Here is a 23,923-nt window from a genome sequence, read left to right as displayed (position 1 = left end):
CAACTAAAAAGAAGGTAGATGAAAAATTTATTACTAATAGAAGCAAAAACATAAAACAAAGATAAAATTGGGTTGCCTCCCAAATAGCGCTATCGTTTAACGCCCCTAGCTAGGCATAAAAGCGAGGATAGATCTAAGTGGTGCCATCTTTGGCACTCAATTCATAAGTAGCTCGCATGATAGATTCATAAGGTAATTTAACTTTCTTTCTTGGAAAGTGCTCCATGCCTTTCCTTAATGAAAATTGGAATCTAATATTCCCTTCCATCATATCAATAATCGCGCCAATCGTTCTAAGGAAAGGTCTACCAAGAATAATAGGACAAAAAAGATTGCAATCTATATCAAGAACGATAAAATATACGGGCACCAAATTCCTATTTGCAATAATGAGAACATCATTGATCATTCCCATAGGCTTTTTAATGGTGGAATCCGCAATGTGCAAATTTAAAGAGCAATCATCAAGATCGTGGAAACCTAGAATATCCCATAAAGTTTTCGGAATCGTGGAAACACTAGGCACCCAAATCACACAAAGCATAGCACTCATGATCTTTAATTTTAATCTTTATAGTAGGTTCCCACTCATCATTAAGTTTTCTAGGTATAGAAACTTCCAAATTAAGTTTTTCATCATAAGATTGCATCAAGGCATCAGCAATATGTTTGGTAAAAGCTTTATTTTGACTATAAGCATGAGGAGAATTCACAACGGATTGCAACAAGGAAATACAATCTTCTAAAGAACAATTTTCATAATTAAATTCCTTGAAATCTAAGATAGTGGGTTCAATGCTATTTAAAGTGTTGACCTCTCCAATCCCACTTTTACCAAATTTAGCATCAAGATCTAAGAACTCTGAATCATTGGGACGCCTTTTAACTAAAGTTGACTCATCTCCAGTCCCATCATTATTAAGATTCATATTGCAAAACAAAGATTTAATAGGGGACACTCATAGCTTTGAGAGACTCGTTGATATCATGCTTAGGAGGAGTAGATCTAAGTTTCAAATAATCAACATCAAGCAAAATTCTATCAATGTTCCTAGCCAAAACATCAACTTTAAGCAATTTTTCTTCAAGCATGGCATTAAAATTGTTTTGAGAGATCATAAATTCTTCCACACTAATCTCAAAATCAGAGGGCATCTCATTAAAATTACCATAAGAATTATTGTAGGAATTTCCATAATTATTAGAGGAATTACTAGGGAACGGTCTAGGATTAAAGTTTCCTCTATAAGCATTGTTACCAAAATTATTCCTACCAAAAAAATTCACATCCATAGATTCATTATTATTCTCAATCAAAGTAGACAAAGGCATATCATTGGGATCAATAGAAGCACTCTTAGTAGAAAATAATTTCATAAGTTCATCCATCTTTCCACTCAAAACATTAATTTCTTCTATAGCATGCACTTTTTTACTAGTAGATATTTCGGTGTGCCATTGAGAATAATTAACCATAATGTTATCAAGGAGTTTAGTAGCTTCCCTAATGTGATTTCCATAAATGTGCCTCCCGCGACCGAATCTAAAAGATTTGTAGAAGCAAAATTCAATCTGGTATAAAAATTTTGTATGATCATCCATAAATTCAAACCATGAGTAGGGAAATTGTGAATCATCAATTTCATTCTTTCCCAAGATTGGGCAACATGCTCATGATCAAGTTGTTTAAAATTCATAATATTGTTCCTAAGAGAGATGATCTTAGCGGGAGGAAAATACTTAGAGATAAAAGCATCTTTGCACTTATTCCATGAATCAATACTATTCTTAGGCAAAGACGAAAACCAAACTTTAGAACATATCTAAGTGAAAAACGGAAATAACTTCAATTTAACAATGTCATTATCCGTATCTTTCTTCTTTTGCATCTCACACAAATCAACAGATTTGTTTAGATGGGTAGCGGCATCTTCACTAGGAAGGTCGGAGAATTGATCTTTCATAACAAGATTCAGCAAAGCAGCATTGATTTCACAAGACTCGATATCATTAAGAGGAGCAATCGGAGTACTAAGGAAATCATTATTATTGGTATTGGAAAATTCACAGAATTTGGTATTGTCTTGCGCCATTGCGACAAGCAATCCAACACATAAGCAAACAAAAGTCAAGCGAAAGAGAGAGGAGATTGGGAAAGAGAGGGCAAATAAAACGGCAAGGGTGAAGTGTGGGATAGGAAAACGAGAGGCAAATGGCAAATAATGTAAATGCGAGGGAGATGAGTTTGTGATGGGTACTTGGTAAGTCTTAACTTGGGCGAAGACCTCCTCGGCAACGGTGCCAGAAATCCTTCTTGCTACGTCTTGAGCTTGCGTTGGTTTTCCATGAAAAGGAAAGGGTGATGCAGCAATAGTAGCGTAAGTATTTCCCTCAGTTTTTGAGAACCAAGGTATCAATCCAGTAGGAGACTCCTCAGAAGTCCCACGCACTACACAAACAAACAAGAACTCGCAACCAACGCAATAAAGGGGTTGTCAATCCCTTCAAGGCCACTTGAAAAAGTGAGATCTAATAGAGATAATATGATAAGATAAATATATTTTTGGTATTTTATGATATTGATTGGAAAAGTAAAGATGCAAATAAAAGTAGATTGAAAGCTTATATGATAAAAGATAGACCCGGGGGCCATAGGTTTCACTAGTGCCTTCTCTCAAGATAGCATAAGTATTACGGTGGGTGAACAAATTATTGTCGAGCAATTGATAGAAAAGTGAATAATTATGAGATTATCTAGGCATGATCATGTATATAGGCATGACATATGTGACAATTAGACCGACTCTTGCCTGCATCTACTACTATTACTCCCCACATCGACTGCTATCCAGCATGCTTCTAGAGTATTAAGTTCATAAGAACAGAGTAACGCATTAAGAAAGGTGACATGATGTAGAGGGATAAACTCATGCAATATGATATAAACCCCATCCTTTTATCCTCGATGGCAACAATACAATATGTGCCTTGCTGCCCCTGCTATCACTGGGAAAGGACACCGCAAGATTGAACCCAATGCTAAGCACTTCTCCCATTGCAAGAAAGATCAATCTAGTAGGCCAAACCAAACTGATAATTCGAAGAGACTTGCAAAGATAACTTAATCACACATAAAATAATTCAGAGGAGATTCAAATATTTCTCATAGATAAACTTGATCATAAACCCACAATTCATCGGATCTCGACAAACACACCGCAAAAAGAGTTACATCGAATAGATCTCTAAGAAGATCGAGGAGAACTTTGTATTGAGATTCAAAGAGAAAGAAGAAGCCATCTAGCTAATAACTATGGACCCGAAGGTATGTGGTAAACTAATCACAACTCATCGGAGAGGCTATGGTGTTGATGTAGAAGCCTTCCATGGTCGATTCCCCCTCCGGCGGAGCGCCAGCAAAGGCTCCAAGATGGGATCTCGCGGATATAGAAGGTTATGACGGTGGATATAGTTTTTCGTGGTCGCCTCTGATGTTTTCGGGGTACATGGGTATATATAGGAGGAAGAAGAGTAGGTCGGTGGATGCTCGAGGGGCCCACGAGGGTGGGGGGCGCGCCGGGCACCCTCGTGGCTGCCTCGGTTCTTTCTTGACTTCCACTCCAAGTCTTGTGGATCACGTTTGTTCCAAAAAGATCGCTCCTAAAGGTTTTATTCCGTTTGGACTCAGTTTGATATTCCTTTTCTTCGAAACACTGAAATAGGCAAACAAACACCAATACGGGTTGGGCCTCCGATTAGTAGGTTAGTCCCAAAAATGATATAAAAGTGTAAAGTAAAGCCCATAAACATCCAAAACAGGTAATATAATAGCATGGAACAAACAAAAATTATAGATACGTTGGAGACGTATCAGATACTTCCGTGAAAGTGCTACACCACCCAGTGTGTTGCAGGTCATCAGAAACATGCCTCCTATTTATGATGATTATATTGATGAAAGTGGGTTTGGAAGACTGTCAACTTTAGGTAATAATGATCCCACTATTTTGTAGGGTGTTGAATCTAAATGCAATAATTATGAAAATGTATTTCGGAAGGTGATGACTTTAGATAATTTTGAATCCACTGTTTTGGAAGATGTTTCAATCAATGTTGAGGATATCGCTTATCATTAGCGTGTCAGTCAGCTAGGGATTAGAGATTAACCGGAAATCAGCCGATTAATCGATTTTATCCGTCGACTATTAATCAGCCATTTTTTTCAAATCTCAGGTTCCCAACACTAAAATATGCTATATTCAACACCAAAACAATATTGGACAGAAGTGTTAGCTTGATTCCTAGCCTTTCAATGCGCTTATAATGACAAACAAAATAGGACAATAGTACATATTTCAAAACAAGGTCCACAAAACACAAACAAACATAGTTTTTGCAAAGATAATGTTAGGAATAGGCTCGATTTATCGGTAGATTCCCTATAAATTGCTTGTCAGAGTGCTAAATCGTCCCAAATGATAAACAGTGAAGATAAGGCATAATTTTATCGGTCACCCCATGAGTAGTGATAAATCGGACGATAAATCACTAAATCGGAAGATTTCTTGAACAGTGGTTTCAATTGATTATGACAACAAAGTTGTTATCTATGATGATTATTGTGATGACTGATACGTCTCCAATGTATCTATAATTTTTTTATTATTCCATGTTGTTATATTATCATTCTTGGATGTTTTATAATCATTTTATAGCAACTTTATATCATTTTTTGGGACTAACCTATTGACATAGTGCCAAGTGTCAGTTGTTGTTTTTTGCCTGTTTTTTACATCGAAAGAAATCAATATCAAATGGAGTCCAAATGCAGCAAAACTTTTTGTGGATTTTTCTGGACCAAAAGACACCTGTTGGGCGAAGAAAGTACCCGAGGGGAGCTCCAAGGGGTGCACAACCCACCAAGGCGTGCCTGGGGGCCCAGGCGCGCCCAGGTGGGTTGTGCCCACCTAGGCCGCCTCCTGCACCGCCTCTTTGCTCTATAAATACCCCAATATTCCAGAAATCCTAGGGGAGTCGACGAAAATCAATTACAGCCGCCACGAGTTCCAGAAGCACCAGATCCAATTTAAACACCAGCGCAGAGGGGTTCATCATCCTCATTGGTCCCTCTCCGATGATGCGTGAGTAGTTCATTGTAGACCTACGGGTCCATAGTTAGTAGCTAGATGCCTTCCTCTCTCTCTCTCTCTCTCTCTCTCTCTCTCTCTCTCTCTCTCTCTTGATTCTCAATACAATGGTCTCTTGCAAATCTATTTGATGTAACTCTTTTTGCGGTGTGTTTGTTGGGATCCGATGAACTTTAAGGTTATGATCAGATCTATGTTTTTATCCAAGAAAGTTATTTGAGTCTTTTGATCTCTTATATGCATGATTACTTATAGCCTCATATTTATTCTTCGAATCTTTGATTTAGTTAAGCCAACTAGATTGATTTTTCTTGCCATGGGAAGAGGTGCTTTGTGATGGGTTTGATCTTACGGTGCTTGATCCCAGTGACACAAGGGGAACCGACATGTATGTATCATTGCGATTAAGGATAACAAGATGGGGTCTATTTATACATAAATAGATCTTCTCTATATCATGTTATCGTTCTTATTGCATTACTCCGTTTCTCCATGAACTTAATACACTAGATGTGTGCTGGATAGCGGTCGATGTGTGGAGTAATAGTAGTAGATGCAGGCAAGAGTCGGTCTACTAATCTTGGACGTGATGCCTATATAATGATCATTGCCTAGATATCGTCATGATTATTTGAAGTTCTATCAATTGCCCAACAGTAATTCGTTTACCCACCGTATGCTATTTTTCTCGAGAGAAGCCACTAGTGAAATCTACGGGCCCCGGGTCTCTTCTTTATTATATTTGCCTTGGAGATCTATTTTTATTTGCTTTTTTAGATCTATTAATCCAAAAATACAAAAATACCTTGCTGCAACTTTTAGTGATCTATTTTATATCGCGTTCCAGCGCGATCTATTTATCCAGTCTACTATAATTTTATCGGTCCTTTTGCCGTGAGGGATTGACAACCCCTCCCTTACATCGGGTTGCCAGTATTTGTTCTTTCTGTGCAGGAGCTGTTTACGTGGTGTTGCGTGGTTCTCCTACTAGTTCGATAACCTTGGTCTCATCACTGAGATAAATACCTACCATTGTTGTGTTGCATCATCCCTTCCTCTTTGTGGAAATACCGACGTAGTTCAAGCAAACAGCAATGACATATATGCTACAAAGAGTAATGATAACCATGAAACTTTTCATCGTGATGTTAGTGTTGAATTGGGTCATATCAATCACGTACACATGGTAGTTATTTCAATGAATATGCTCCTAGTATTATGAATGAGAAGAAATTTCCTTGTGTGGACAGTAATGAAATTTGTATGCTTACGTGTCATGAAAAGATTGCATTATGTGATAGTTATATTATTGAATTTTTTTATGATGATACTCAAAATTATTATGAGAGGAGAAGATATGTTTACATATATTTCAACAACATCAAGTTTCCTCTCTTCATGTTTAAAGTTTTAAAGTTACACTTGGTTTGCCTTCCTATGCCGCTAATTCTTGCTCCAATAAATTGTTTGCCTACAAAATTCTTATGCATGGGAAGTGGTTTAGTCTTAAATGTTTTTGCTATATGATTCATGATGCTCCCTTTATATTTCAATTCTTACTTTATGTCAGTATTATTAAAATTATTAATGCCTAGCTAAAAGGCTTTAAAGAAAAGCACTTGTTGGGACGCAACCCATTATTTATCCATATTGTTTTTGTGTGTTTACATTATTAATTTTACTATAGTAATCTTTTTTTGTATCTTTTCTTTCAATAAAGTGCCATGCTAAACCTTTTGGGTGATATGGATGCTTGTTGATTTGGTTCTATGCAAAAACTGAAACTTTGTGTCCAGTATATGGATTATAATTCTGTACTGGAACATGATCACTTGCTGAATTTTTTTACACAATACTGAGATGCAAATTTTCTGTAGTTTCCTAATTTTTAGAAATTTTTGAACTATGAAGTACGGATAATAATTCATCCTTTATAGACTGTTCTATTTTTAATAGATTCTGTTTTATTTTCTTAGTTTGCTTGTTTGGAATTTTCATGGCTTATACTGAGTGATATAAATTGTGGAAATTATATAATTCATAAGGGATTGTGTGAGAGGATTTATGAATCTTGTCTTGAGAGTACCAAAGTGAATGATTTATTCATCATCATATTACCCATCTCATGAGTTCCGTTAAGTTTTGTGTGATTGAAGTTTTCAAGTTTTGGGTGATTTGACGATGGAAGGAGAATAAGGAGAGCCAAGACCCTAAGCTTGGGTATGACCAAGGAACCAAAGGGTAATATCTAAGGAATACTCAAGAGTCTAATCTTGGGGATGTGTAGAAGGCATCCCCTCTTCCGTCTCAACACTATCGGTATACCTTACTTCGAACTATATTTTTATTCTTCACATAACATGTATTTTGCTTGGAGTGTCTTTTTGTGTTGTTTACTGTTTGATAAAATTGTTAAATCTGAAATTTTTTATTGGGAGAGTCTTTTTATAGCTACCTATTTACTTAACTACTCTTTGTTCTTCGCTTATATCTTTTGTAGTAGTTTGTCATTTACTCTCATGCTTCAGTTATCCTAAGAGTACATTTTTCAATGAATTGAATATCATAAATTTGAAATTACATATGCTTCATATTCTTGGCTCATGGAAAGTAGTGCCTTCACATGGGAGTGTAGGAAATAAAGTATATTGGAATTTAACAAGCATAGCATCGGTCACTCAGACAATTCAATAAAAAATAATAAGGGAAGAGAGATTTCACATATAAATATACTATCTTGGACATCTTCTATGATTGTGAACCCCCATTAAATATTTTTAAACTTGATCAAAAGTTGATGTTGGATAACAAAGACAACATTATGTATATTTGCATCGAAGTTTAATTGTGATGGATTCTCCAATATATGCTTGTTTAATAGATTATCTTTTGCTAGCCAAAAATTTTGTACTAAGTAGAGATACTAGTTGTGCATCCAAATACCAATAAACCCTGTTTCTTGACATGAGAGTCCACCATATCTACCTATGGACTAAATACGATCCTTCAAGTATGTTGTCTTCGGTTCAAAGCAATAAAAATTGCCTGTAAATATGTATGATCTTTTATTGTAAGGGAAAATAAGCTTTATATGAACTTATGATGGTAATGCAATAAAAGCGACGAATTGCTTAATAAAGGTTGCTATCATAAGGGGCAATATCAAAGGACATTCCTTTGCATCAAGATTTTGCACTTCCAAAAATAAAAAAAGGGCATGAGAACCTCTGCTTCCCTCTACGAAGGGACTATCTTTTATTACTTAAGTTTTACTTTTATGCAAGAGTCAAAATACTTTATCCTATTCCAACCTAAATTATTCTCAACTTGGCAAGCATCATGTGGTCGGGAAAGATCCAGGCACATATATCCAGTTGAATATATGTGATCATGAGTTATGATGTTTATGCCTATAGTAAGAAAGTTGGGAGGTGACTTATTAAACCCCCATTGTGTTTGATGGAAACAGTTTGTTCTAGAAATATGCTTTGAGTTCCAACAATCATGGAAGACTATATGATAGTTGAGTATGTGGAATTTGCTAAACGAAAGATCTTACATAAACCCTTCTAGAGATAAGATGAATTGTAACTGTTTGATGACTAAAAACATAGTTTGTGAAGTTTCAAGAGAGTTTATGGTCTATACTTTAACATGTGAATAGCTTGCTACTTCATCATTAGAAGTTTTATGAGAAATGAGCTACTGTGTTTGATATATAATGATGCTAGAAAAAGTGATTTAGATTATCATTGATCAAGATTATGCACTATTCTGGCATTCACACTTCATAAATTATTTATTTACTCATTTACCTACTCGGGGACGAGCAGGAATTAAGTCTGGGAATGTTGATATGTCTACAACATATCTATAACTTATGAAGTATTCATGCTATATTTACATGAGTTGTACATGGTTTTGGTGCACTTTTATATTATTTTATGGACTAACATATTAATCTAGTGCCCACTGCTAGTTCCTGCTTTTTGCCTATTTCTTTGTTTCATAGAAAAACCATACAAAACAAAGTCCAAGGCGATAAAAAATTATAGTGATTTATTATGGAAGAAAAGAGACCCAAGAAGCTTCGGGAGGGAGACAGAAGGTGCCCAGGGGGCACAATCTCAGGTGGCGCCCCCTTAGGGCACGCCATGTGAGCTTGTGGGGCCCTCGAGACTCCCCCTAGCATGATTCCAATGCTGAAAATCCTATAAATCTAAAAGAGCCGAAAAGTAACCTAGATGAGTTTTTTTGCCACCGCAAATCTCTGTTCTAAAGTGATCTCATTTGAAGCCCTATTCTGGTACCCTTCCGGAGTTGGGAAGCCATCACCCGAGGCCATATTCATCATCCTCGCTGCCTCCATGACAAGAAGGGAGTAGTTCACCCTAGGGGTTGAGGTTTGTACCAGTAGCTATGTGCTTGATCTCTCTCTATCTCTCTCTCTCTTGTTGTTTATTTGGCACGATCTTGATGTATCATGAGCTTTGTTAATAAAGTAGAATCATATGATGTCCTTCCCCTCTATCTCTTTTGTGGTGCATTGAGTCTTACTCTTTTAGGTATTTTTGTTATCGGATGGAATATTTTGTATTTGAGATCACTTGATGCATGTCTCACTCGTGGATACTCATGGTGACATTGGGGTATCTAGGTGACATTAGAGTTGATTGATGCGTATCATATGATGTTGTCATAGTGCAATCTCTAGAACTATTCTTGACACTTTGGTGTGGTTCATAAGATTAATTGGAAACACAACTTTGAGGTGGTTTACTACCTACGCAATTCCATCCTACTTTCTATGATAGCAATAGAGACTTTGGAGTGGTTCTTCACCACACTTTGAGGGATTATTATATGATTCAACTATGTTAGTGATATTGAGAGATTGCACTAGTGAAAGTATAAACCCTGGGCCTTGTTTCTAAGAATTGAGACACCATTTTTGCACGCTTTTGTTACTTGCTACCTTGCTATTTTTAAATGTTCAGATTATAGAAACCTATTTCTACAATCCATATTACACATCTACCATCATCTCTGTATCAAACTAGTGCACCTATACAAATTGATAATTGTATTGGATGTGTTGGGGACACAAGTGGGGATGTAAATGGTACAGATAATTCTTGTTCCAAATCTGCATCCGTTTTTAAGGATACGATATGCACTTTCACAAATCCAATGGATACGAATGCGGATACAGACTTTGGTCAACCGGATATCCGATTAATATGGTAGTGGATATGGTATCGATAATATCTGGTGGATGTGGATTATCCGGTATTTTTTTGGATTATCCGGTGTTATCAAATAGGATTATCCAATAAATGTGGTCCACTCAACAAGCCCAAATACCCAATTAGGCCACTGATTAAAATCACCACATATAAATATCATATAACCCCAACCCTAATAGCACGATGGTACGACTGTACACATCACATGTACGTACAAGCATAGCCAATTGACTTGAGAACACATACCATACAAGCTCACTTACCTAACATTTAAACAGATTTTTATTATGGACTAGAGAACACTACGAATGTATGATGTCTAATGTCTTGCTTACTGCAACGTGTAAGCTATTAATTTCATTGATCAATAAATTTTATTGGTTACTTATATGTTGTTCTTCTTTGCATAGATCATGATAGATATTATGGAAAATATGTACATAGATTTTTTATCCGTTTTCAGCCCGAGTCCGCTCCGCTTCCACTCCGAATCCGTAGTCCAATATAATCTGTATTCGAATTTGCATCCGGTCATTATCCGATCCGCTCCAATTCCAACAAAAAATTATGGTAAAGGATATGGTAAAGGCATTATCCGATCTGATCCAATTTGTTTACATCCCTAGACATAAGAGACTTCTTGTATTTGGTTGCAGGATTGTTTGAGGGAGAACCATCTTCAAACTACACATCCCGCTGATGGATAAACCTTAGGTCATCCACTTGAGGGAAATTTGCTATTGTCATATGAAAAACTAAGCATGGAGGCCCAACCAACTCTACAAGAATAATGTTGCATAGTAGACATCTAGGTCTTATATAGTTCCCCATTTTTATTCAAATCAATTAAATTCTTTTGCATATCACTCAATTTCCCAAGGATTTGAATTCCCTCCTAAGTAACTGTTGATCCCTTCATAGTAGGAGGTGCCCCAACTATTCCTTCTATTAGCTCATAAGCATTTATAACATCATTTTCAATGAAATTCCCTATGACAGCATAATCCAACATATTCCTATTAGTTATATAAAACCCCACATAAAAGTTTCGAAGAAGAATTTTCAAATCATTTTTAATACTGCAATTATTGTGGGATTCAATTATTCTAAACCAAGCATCTTTCCAACTCTCTCCATGTCTTTGTTTAAAATGAAGAACTTCTAATTCATGTATCATAGTAGGAGAAGGAGGGCCAGTCATGGTAGCAAAACACATAGTAACAAAAGGGTAATTTTTTGGTATTTTGGAAGAATATTGGCAAGCAAAGATGTAAGCGAAGCAAAAAAGAAAAATTAACTAGGCAAGAAATAAAACAAGTAAATAAGGAGTCTGTGTGAAGGCACATGACTTGGTTTAGAAGACTCTATGGCAAGGCGCATCAATGTATCAGGAGTATCAGGAGTAAGACTGTTCTTATTGACTTCTCTATATCTAATTTTCTCGTGTATATGATGGGGTTATATATTGTGCCGGATGGGGTCCATAGCTCTTTTGACAAAGACGTCTCATGTTTCTTCTGCCAGGCGATGAATGCCCGACAAGAATACCATATGGTTAAGTGATCTAATGTGTTCATGCCAAAAGACTGGGGTGGGATTGACATTCTTGTGTCCCGTCGCATCAATGTCGAACGCATGCTTCAATGGTACTGGCGGATTCTACAGGTGACAAGGGTCTATTGTTGTAACTGGTCCAGGCTAAATATCTACAGGGCCGTCCCCTTCTTTCCTGTGAGTGTAGGCAAGGGTTCCAATTCTGAAAATCCATCTAGCAGATTGATGAGTGATATTTTTACACTCATTTCACCTTTGTCCAAACCGGGATATTTCAATTAAAAATATATATTCATTCCGATATTGGTACTGATGACAAATGAATAATGCAAAGGGTTCCACAAATCCTCTCCTTGATGTGTTTCCATCGGAAATGGGCCAAACATGGAAGAAAACGCGTGTGGAAATGGATTGGAAGAAATAATCAATAGGAGACGTTTCTGCATAGACAATAGAAAAGACGGTGTTCCATACGGGCACTTCTGAGGCAGATCATCTGATGTGGTCACCTATTCCGGGTAGGGTCAAGAACCCATGATTTGGGACTCACATGGGGCCCACCACCATCATATATAGGCGAGTCCCTGGACCATGCCAACACTCGGATGCATACATCAAGAAGTTCACTCGGACAGCTCGATGGCACTCGAACGACTACACGCCACCCGGCTGATGGACCTCCACTCGGACATAGAAGGCAGGAGGGTGTCATGGGAGCTGCAACTATCGAGGAATCCTAAGTCATCCATTAAGTAGATTCATAGCCATCATTACCTGTAACTGCTATAGTAGAGGCTCATTATACTAGAAACTTACCCATTTAGTGTCATTAAATGCCTCTATGGCGAGGGAGACATGGGGTTCTAGCACACTCTATATAAGCCGCACCCTGCTCAACGGCCAAGCATGAGCAATCTTTGTATCCATAGCCAACAAATCAAAGCAAGCCTCCAAGCATGAGACATAGGGCTTTTACCTCCACCGAGAGGGGCATGAACATGTTAAACACCGAGTGTTACACCTGCGCTGTAGCTAGGCTCTACCCCCTAATTCGTACCCCTAGTACTCATTATTAGGATCGTGACCTGTCACATCCCTAGCTTCCGGTGCTGCCTAATGTTTGCATCATGTTTAAATTTTTGAAACTTGAACTGAGGAAATTTGGAAGCCTCAAAAACTTAAATAAAAGAAGGGCAAAAACCCTAAAATCTCATTCATTGTTCCAAAATGCTCTTCCTAAATGTTTGATAATTTTTGGCAAGGGTTCTGGTCCCAACCAAAATATTGAACATTTTTAAGGACTTAATCTTGGGACTTTGAATTTAAATCATTAGCTATTTGAATTTGAATTATATTCATATAATTAGAATATAATTTCAAATACCCCTGAAATATTTTATGAGCTTTTGGAAAAGTCCGTCTAGCAAAATAGAAATATTCAGAGGAGTTTTTGGCATTGTTTGAATTATTTTAAATTCAAAACAGTGGCAAAACAAATTTAAAAAAATAAAACAAATAGAAAATAAAATAGAGCACTTACCTGGCGCTCACCTCGCAGCCCACCTGGTGGCCCAACAGGACCGGCCCAGCGTGGCCCAGCCCACCTCCTCCTGTCGTATTCCTCCCCTCGCCCCGAAGCAGCTCGGTGGCGAGCGCTGGCGATGCCCCGGCCACCTCCTGCTTGCCGCCTTCCCCTCGTCGCCCTGGACCCCGTCCGCGACGCCACGCAGCCCCCTGGTCCCTCTCGCTCACTCCCTCGAGCTCATCCCCCCTTCTCTGTTCTCTCTCTCGCACGCAGCCACCGAACCCACCCGCCGCCGCCGTTCGTTGCCGCCGTGGCCACAGCCACTGCCTCACCCCGCCGATGCTCTTAGAGGCGCCGCCGCCACCTACTCTCCCTCCTCTCCAAGCTACACGAGCCAGGACGGCCCCAAGACGACGCTTGCGGCCTTCTTCTCCGACCACGGCCGCCGGATGCCGCCGTCCGATTCGCCGTCTCCACCGCCTCCCCGAGCACGCCGACCTTCTCTTCGAACTCACCATGAGCCCCTGTCCATTTCCCCTCTCTCCCCGTGCCCGTCCGCGCCTTCTAACCACCGTGGCTGTCGGAGCCGACAGTTCCTCGCCGCCGGCTATGATGCAGACGAGGCTGGAGCCACCGTAGCTAACTCCCGAGCACGGCAACGTGCTCAGCACTCTTCCAGGAGCCGGGCGCGCCCACCCGTGCGACCTGTCGTGCCCCCTAGCGCCTAACCCGCCGTTGGCCGAACTCCGGCCGCCGCCGCGAGCTCGTTTCCGGCGAGCTCGGTCCACCCCGGCTGCTGCCACTAGTCGTGTTAGATGCGCGCGAGCCTGGGCATCTCATAGAGCCCCTCCGCCGCTCTTTTGGTCATCGGAGGGCGAATCCCGACGCTCTCCGCCATCCCTGGCCTTGCCGGCGACGAGCCTCGGGTCAACTCTGGCGAGTTTGACCCGGGTTTGATCCCTGGTTGACTCTCCTGAGTCAATGACAGGTGGGGCCCAGCCCTGTTAACTATTTAGGATTAGTTTAAATTAATTTTAGTTTAACTAATTACACTGACACGCGGGACCCACTGTCAGGTTTGACCCGAACTGTGCCTCGTTGACTTGCTAACGTCATGATGATGTCAGGCTGACGCAGTAAACCCTTTTCTGGATTTTAAATAAATCTAAACGATTTATTTATTTCAGAAAATAGCTAAAACTTCTAAAAATCATAGTAATTCAACCGTAACTCCAAATGAGATAAATTATATATGAAAAATGATCAGAAAAATCCAATCTATCCATCTGTACTATTCTCATGCATGTTAGAACAACTTATAGCTGCTGTTTAGCACAAATCATATAAATGACATTTGAATTTCACATATGGAGTTTGGTTTTGAACTTAGGGTTCAAACCAACTTCATTTAACTTTGTTGCTAGCTGCATTAGCTCAAACCACAGCATATTGCCATGTCACACTCATGCATCATATTGTTGCATTGCATTGATTGTGTTCTTCTCTGTTGCTGGTGTTTGTCCCCTCTCGATAGACGTGGTTCGACGATGAGTTCGATGACACCGATGAAGAGCTATACTATCTTCAGAAGTGCCAGGCAAGCAAAACCCCCTTGTTCATTCCGATACAATCCTACTCTCTCGCCCTGCTCTCTTTTACTGCATTAGGACAACAACGACATATTTGTTACTTGCTGCGGTAGCTGAACCCCTTATCCTCTGCATGACCTGTCATTGCCACAGTAAATAGATGAAACCCACTAGCATGAGTAGGAGTTGTTTGAGCCCTGATGTGCCTACTCTTTCATGCTTGTTTGTCATGCCTGCTACTGCTTAGAGTTGAGTCAGGTCTGATTCATCGGGGATGAATCAGAGGTGTGTGAACATGTCCTATTGTGTGTGAGCTAAGTGTGTGAACACGATTTGGTAAAGGTAGCGGTGAGAGGCCATGTAGGAGTACATGGTGGGTTGTCTCATTGAAGCCGTCCTTAGGAACTGAGTTCTGTGTTTGTGATCCATGATTCAGCTACTACCATGCATTGGGCCCCGAAATATGACCCCGCTCGACTTCTTATTCACCCTTGTCCTCTGTCCAGGAGTTGCAAGTAGTTTCTGGTGTTTGTAGTATGCTGGAGGCCGTGCGCAGCGCTGACCGTAGGGGTGGGCTGTGATGCGGTAGGCACGTGGCACAGTGTACCGAGCGCCCGTTTGGTGTCTCGGGAACCCTGCACACATCGTTTGGGGCTGTGAGCGAAACTCCGGCCGGATCTCCTCATGGATGGAACCCGAATAGGCGATAAACCTGGACTAGAGACTTGAGTGTTTAGGTAGGTCGTGGTCTACACCCACGTCGGCTTTCTCTTGAAGTCTGCCGAGCACATGTCGTGTGCAGACGCTAAGTGGTGGAAACATGTATGAAGAAGTACACCCCTGCAGGGTTAACATCATCTATTCGAATAGCCGTGTCCGTGGTAAAGGACTTCTGGGTTGCTTATATCAGTTCATAGACAAGTGAAAGTGGATACCCTAAAATACGCAAGATAAGCGTGAGTGCTATGGATGGCGTTCTCGTAGGGAGACGGGAGCGGATCCATAGTGGTGTATTGATATGGTGAATATGTGGACTCGTGTGCGCCACCTCAAAAGAGTTACTTGCAGTCGTAGTTCAGGATAGCCACCGAGTCAAAGCTGGCTTGCTGCAGTTAAACCCCCACCATCCCTTTGTTGATAATGATGCATATGTAGTTAGTTCTGATGTAAGTCTTGCTGGGTACATTTGTACTCACGTTTGCCTATTTTATGTTTTTGCAGAGAGACTTCGGTCTCGCTAGTAGTTCCGCGTGGACTTCGACGTTTAGCTTGTTACCTCAGCTACGATCTTGTGCCCTCGGCAGGATCTGGTAGATAGTCAGGCTTCTCAGCCTTTTTCATTTATAGATGTCTGTACTCAGACATGATAGCTTCCACTTGTGCTTTGACTTGTATGCTCTGATTGCTGGGTCATGAGACCCATGTTTGTAATATCTCGCTCCTCAGAGCCTAAGGAATAAATACTTGAGTTGTAGAGTCATGTTGTGATGCCATGTTGTATTTGCACATATCGAGCATATTGTGTGTATGTTATTGAAATGCTTGGTATGCGTGGGATCTGGCTATCTAGTTGTTTATCCTTAGTAGCCTCTCTTACCGGGAAATGTCTCCTAGTGTTTCCACTGAGCCATGGTAGCTTGCTACTGCTCCGGAACACTTAGGCTGGCCGGCATGTGTTCTTCTTCGTTCCTGTGTCTGTCCCTTCGGGGAAATGTCACGCGATGAATACAGGAGTCTTGTTAGCCCGCTACAGCCCGGTTCACCGGAGTCCTGCTAGCCCAGTGCTACAGCCTGGAATTCACTCGCTGATGACCGACACGTTCGATGTTGGGTCATGGATGCCTGTCCCTGTAAGTTTGTGCCACTTTGGGTTTACGACTAGCCATGTCAGCCCGGGCTCCTTATCATATGGATGCTAGCGACACTATCATATACGTGAGCCAAAAGGTGCAAACGGTCCCGGGCCAGGTAAGGTGGCACCCATGGGAATACCGTGCGTGAGGCCGCAAAGTGATATGATGTGTTACATGCTAGATCGGTGTGACTTAGGATCGGGGTCCTGACAGCTTTGGTATCAGAGCTTGAGTGCCTGTAGGATTACCAAGCCAAACTGGTCGAAGTTGAGTCTAGAAATTCGTTAGTTATATAAGGGAATTGATTGTGGGATGGAACGTAAGGCTCTTTTTACTCCTTATACCTCATGCCTTCTGATCTGAGTCATCTTATCTTTCCTACGGGGATTAAGAACTAGGCTATCTCTTCTTTCTATCAGGATCACGTGTTACTAATCCGTAGACTTATAAGATTGTTGGATTTAAGCTTGAGTTCAGTTCCTATGACTTTTGTATGTTAACTGTTGATCTCGAAACCTTGATATTGTGCTTCTGAGTGGTTATGCCACCATTTTTGTGATTGTCTCAAATCTTTTTGAGCATTTACAGCCGTTATGCTGTCCGAGTCATCCCAGGTTTCTAAATAGTCTGATGCATTTGCAAATCCTTTCTTTCCGTTCCCGATGTCCTTTATGGCCAGATTAACCACACTAGACGGTGAGTTGAGGTACTCTATTGCCTCGACATTTATGTTGGAGTTATTATTATGACCCTAGGTGTCTCAGGGGATCATCTAGTAGTCTAGCCATGTTTTGTGATCCCAGTGTGATGATTCTGGCCATCATTCCCAAAAGCATCCCGTGATGCCACTTAGTAGTAGGCATTCTACTCCTGGGTTCTGAACCCGAGATTCACTCTACTTACTTCATGTTGATAGTGTTTGCTAGTTCCTTTAGGATATTAGTAACTTTGCGATAGTCCTCGAGGTCCGTGGTATCTCCTTCTTCCAAATACTATGAACCGCTTATGGCAGATGTTTATTGGATCAATAGATCACAATTAGAGTACTCTTGAGGAGTTCTCCATTCATAAATCGTGACTCTGCCAGTCCTACCTCTCTGCATGGCTTATCCGGAAGAAACATGTTGAACTTGGTTCGACATACTAATCTATGCATCCATAACTCAGAAAATTATATGTTCTTTGAGTTGTCCCTCTTAGTTGTCTTCCGACCCTCGTCTATCAATTGATAGTCAAGAGTATGCGTGCATTCGTTTATCGATGCCTATTACTCTTGTGGTCCGTCAAGCCATTCCATTCAGGATGACTAGGAGAAACAAACTCCAGTACCTCATCCATATTCAGGATTGGGTCAAAGCAGTTGTACTCCGCAGATCAAATACTAATCCAGTTTTTGTTCTGTTCCACCCTGGAGTGTTACCATCTTTATATTAAGTTATCATGGGAATGGCACACCATCCTATGAATTCTTGATTTAGTGATACTCTCGCCATCATTATTCATTCCTCGGTTTCGTGTTGTCGCAACCGGAATGCCGACAAGTGAACTATGATGTGTGAAGTCAATACTCCTAGCAACCGTGTTGCTTGGTAGTTAAAGGACAATAATTTCATTCTTAGTGTGTTGGTTCTTGAATCATCATTCTAAGATAGATTGTGCTACCTAGTCCTTATTGTTGGTGCACTTTTCGATCGGTGAGTTAGGATTTCGTCAATCCCTCACTCTTGGATCATAGCGACTTGCCCTGAAAAGCAAGATTGTTCTCGAGCTTATGAACATATCGGTGGTTTGTAATTTTCCGAATATCTTCTCGAAAGTATTACCAGGTTGCCACCTGACCGCTATGTTGAGTTCGTGATCAAGATGGTTTCCTGTAAACCACCCCTTCTCCAAGAATCTGTGTGGGATATCCCTGAGCTAGTTGGTCAAGCTAAACAACAACTTGGAGAGTTGGAAGATAAAAGCTTGTCCGACTTAGTTCATGTTAAGGGATATCTTTTTGTGTGTGTGTGTGTGTGTGTGTGTGTGTCGAAGAAAGATGATATCCTCATCAATTGGTCCTTGTGATCAATTGTTGGATCTATTATCTTACCCAAACCTTTGATTGAGTATGGGCTATCGTCAAATCAAATCAGAACCAACGATATTCGTAATGTTGTCTTACTCGTGGTTTTTCCTCGAGCATACACCATTATATTCTTTGGTCTGACCAATGCTATCATCGTGTTCACTTAACTATGGAATTGCTTTTAAAAGGAAACCCGGATGAATTGTTGTTGAGCCCATTGACAACATCCTTATCTCCTCCATGATTTTGTTGAACATTAAGCTAGTGTTGGAAACTTGTGTAAGCATTTTCTTCATGCCCCGTTTATGAGGTATATGTTTGGATGAAAGAAGTGACTTCCTTTGATTCACGTGCATTTGATGTAAGTTGCCGTCGTGAATTCGAGAAAGTTTGTTTTTGCTCCTCTGGAATCATCCCAGGTCAGTCATGCATGTGCGAAGTATTCTATGGTCTGATAGACTGATCATCTTCATTCCCTATGTATCCCTAGCACACCAAGCCACTGATTGATTTGTTCAAGGAAAAGGAGTTGTTGTGCAAATACTAGTTCATGCGCAAGATTCCTATATCCTCAATGATGGTTCCCTACCAGAACTCGGTAGTGTTTTATTGTAAGACTACCATGTGATCATGTTTGTCTGAGGCAGCGTGTTCACACATGTGTAGCAGAACCAGCTCATGTTTTGGAGCTTGCTATCGTAGTTCATTTCCCGAGAATCTCGCAACGTCATTTCGTCGATTTGTGTTGCAAACTTTCATTTTTCTTCCTAGACTCGATGAGTCTGGAATATCCTGACACCAACCAGATCTGAATCTCAGGCAGATATGATGGTTGGAACATTTCCCAAGAACTATAATATTGGTCCCTCGATAACCGGTAAAGTGGATGTCGTGGCCAACACACCCAGCCGGAAGACCTATTATTGTAGTATCTTGTTTGAGGAAGTTGGCCACCTCCCCATAAGGACTTCGTAGGATTTACTCCCTAGTTATGCCTTATGATTTTTGTGTTTCCGAAGTCCGACCTTTACTTGATGTTCTAGATACCAGACCATTTCAAGGAATGGGATACGCTAGTACATCAAGGAGAACATTAGAAGCGGAGTGCTAAATGTCTCTCGGTCGATCATCCAGGTTTTGTTTCCTTAGCCTCGCTAAGGAAAAATCTGAGAAAGTGTTATCTTCCTTTGCATCTGCATCATCCATCATCATTTATCATGGTAGCAAGTTGTGTTGCCAGGATCCTTGACACGGATATTGGTAAAATCTTGATGATTATGGAAATGCTCAAGTTCTTGAGAGCACGCACAAGCGCTAGGTGTTATCATCGACACTAATTGGGATGCTCTCAGTTTCCTCGGCAATGCTATGATCTTTTCAAACAGTGAATTCACTCTCTATTGCTGGGTTCTTCCCCAGTTACCAGAATCATTCCCAGCATTTGCATTTTGTTCCCAGCTTGCACCATCAATGTGCCATTCTACCATGGGTCCCTTCCATTTCCGGTGGTAAGAAAATTCATCCATTACATTGTCTTCAACAAGGTAATCCACATCATCCAATTCCGAGTATGCCATTCTACCGACCCCCTCCAAATGATCGCTCAAGAATTGCCTTAGGCTGGTTTAAAGAGTTTCAATGATCTCTGAATAAAAGGTAATTCTTTTTGCCACTTAAGGAGATATATCTACGAGTCACCATCCCTAAGGTGCCTCGTTGTGGTATCATGGCAACTCAACTCCTCGCTGCGCTGACAACCGTTTACCACCCTGTTAAGTGTGGAATTGTAATCTACCTAGTAAACCTCCGTCATTTGTTCCACTCCTTTCCGCTAGAGGTGTGCTTCGTCTCTCAGCTCAAGAGATGCTGCTATGTCTCATTCCGTGAGTTAATCCTGAGTTGTTCGACCTTCGAAAAGAATGATTCTTTTAGGGTCTTTCCTTCCTCTCGTTGTCATGATAGTTGGAGTTCTCAGAGCAAGACTTCGAGACAATGATGGTGAACGAATCAACGTTCAGTTGAAGTGCACCCTGGATCATGAAGATTATACTAGTTTGCGTTTCCCCTTCATCTTACCCTACGCTTGAATCTCGAGACGAGATTCTTGTTTAGTGGGGGTGAGTTGTCACATCCCTAGCTTCTAGTGCTGCCTAGTGTTTGCATCATGTTTAAATTTTTGAAACTTGAACTGAGGAAATTTGGAAGCCTCAAAAACTTAAATAAAAGAAGGGCAAAAACCCTAAAATCTCATTCATTGTTCCAAAATGCTCTTCTTAAATGTTTAATAATTTTTGGCAAGGGTTCTGGTCCCAACCAAAATATTGAACATTTTTAAGGACTTAATCTTGGGACTTTGAATTTAAATCATTAGCTATTTGAATTTGAATTATATTCATATAATTAGAATATAATTTCAAATACCCCTGAAATATTTTATGAGCTTTTGGAAAAGTCCATCTAGTAAAATAAAAATATTCAGAGGAGTTTTTGGCATTGTTTGAATTATTTTAAATTCAAAACAGTGGCAAAACAAATTTAAAAAATAAAACAAACAGAAAATAAAACAGAGCACTTACCTGGCGCTCACCTCGCAGCCCACCTGGTGGCCCAATAGGACCGGCCCAGCACGGCCCAGCCCACCTCCTCCTGTCGTCTTCCTCCCCTCGCCCCGAAGCAGCTCGGTGGCGAGCGCTGGCGATGCCCCGGCCACCTCCTGCTTGCCGCCTTCCCCTCATCGCCCTGGACCCCGTCCGCGACGCCATGCAGCCCCCTGGTCCCTCTCGCTCACTCCCTCGAGCTCATCCCCCCTTCTCTGTTCTCTCTCTCGCACGCAGCCACCGAACCCACCCGCCGCCGCCGTTCGTTGCCGCCGTGGCCACAGCCACTGCCTCGCCCCGCCGATGCTCTCAGAGGCGCCTCCGCCACCTACTCTCCCTCCTCTCCGAGCTACACGAGCCAGGACGGCCCCAAGACGACGCTTGCGGCCTTCTTCTCCGACCACGGCCGCCGGATACCGCCGTCCGATTCGCCGTCTCCACCGCCTCCCCGAGCACGCCGACCTTCTCTTCGAACTCACCATGAGCCCCTGTCCATTTCCCCTCTCTCCCCGTGCCCGTCCGCGCCTTCTAACCACCGTGGCTGTCAGAGCCGACAGTTCCTCGCCGCCGGCGATGACGCAGACGAGGCTGGAGCCACCATAGCTAACTCCCAAGCACGGCAACGTGCTCAGCACTCTTCCAGGAGCCGGGTGCGCCCACCCGTGAGACCTGCCGTGCCCCCTAGCACCTAACCCGCCGTTGGCCGAACTCCGGCCGCCGCCGCGAGCTCGTTTCCGGCGAGCTCAGTCCACCCCGGCTGCTGCCACTAGTCGTGTTAGATGCGCGCGAGCCTGGGCATCTCGTAGAGCCCCTCCGCCGCTCTTTTGGTCATCGGAGGGCGAATCCCGATGCTCTCCGCCGTCCCTGGCCTTGCCGGCGATGAGCCTCGGGTCAACTCCGGCGAGTTTGACCCGGGTTTGACCCCTGGTTGACTCTCCTGAGTCAATGACAGGTGGGGCCCAGCCCTGTTAACTATTTAGGATTAGTTTAAATTAATTTTAGTTCAACTAATTACACTGACACGCGGGACCCACTGTTAGGTTTGACCCGGACCGTGCCTCGTTGACTTGCTAACGTCATGATGATGTCAGGCTGACGCAGTAAACCCTTTTCTGGATTTTAAATAAATCTAAACGATTTATTTATTTCAGAAAATAGCTAAAACTTCTAAAAATCATAGTAATTCAACCGTAACTCCAAATGAGATAAATTATATATGAAAAATGATCAGAAAAATCCAATCTATCCATATGTACTATTCTCATGCATGTTAGAACAACTTATAGCTGCTGTTTAGCACAAATCATATAAATGACATTTGAATTTCACATATGGAGTTTGGTTTTGAACTTAGGGTTCAAACCAACTTCATTTAACTTTGTTGCTAGCTGCATTAGCTCAAACCACAGCATATTGCCATGTCACACTCATGCATCATATTGATGCATTGCATTGATTGTGTTCTTCTCTGTTGCTGGTGTTTGTCCCCTCTCGATAGACGTGGTTCGACGATGAGTTCGATGACACCGATGAAGAGCTATACTATCTTCAGAAGTGCCAGGCAAGCAAAACCCCCTTGTTCATTCCGATACAATCCTACTCTCTCACCCTGCTCTCTTTTACTGCATTAGGACAACAATGACATATTTGTTACTTGCTGCGGTAGCTGAACCCCTTATCCTCTGCATGACCTGTCATTGCCACAGTAAATAGATGAAACCCACTAGCATGAGTATGAGTTGTTTGAGCCCTGATGTGCCTACTCTTTCATGCTTGTTTGTCATGCCTGCTACTGCTTAGAGTTGAGTCAGGTCTGATTCATCGGGGATGAATCAGAGGTGTGTGAACATGTCCTATTGTGTGTGAGCTAAGTGTGTGAACATGATTTGGTAAAGGTAGCGGTGAGAGGCCATGTAGGAGTACATGGTGGGTTGTCTCATTGAAGCCGTCCTTAGGAACTGAGTTCTGTGTTTGTGATCCATGATTCAGCTACTACCATGCATTGGGCCCTGAAATATGACCCCGCTCGACTTCTTATTCACCCTTGTCCTCTGTCCAGGAGTTGCAAGTAGTTTCTGGTGTTTGTAGTATGCTGGAGGCCGTGCGCAGAGCTGACCGTAGGGGTGGGCTGTGATGCGGTAGGCATGTGGCACGGTGTACCGAGCGCCCGTTTGGTGTCTCGGGAACCCTGCACACATCGTTTGGGGCTGTGAGCGAAACTCCGGCCGGATCTCCTCATGGATGGAACCCGAATAGGCGATAAACCTGGACTAGAGACTTGAGTGTTTAGGTAGGTCGTGGTCTACACCCACGTCGGCTTTCGCTTGAAGTCTGCCGAGCACAT

This window comes from Triticum aestivum, chromosome 7B (assembly GCF_018294505.1).
Source record: "Triticum aestivum cultivar Chinese Spring chromosome 7B, IWGSC CS RefSeq v2.1, whole genome shotgun sequence".
NCBI lineage: Eukaryota > Viridiplantae > Streptophyta > Magnoliopsida > Poales > Poaceae > Triticum > Triticum aestivum.
This window is presented reverse-complemented; position numbering follows the sequence as displayed.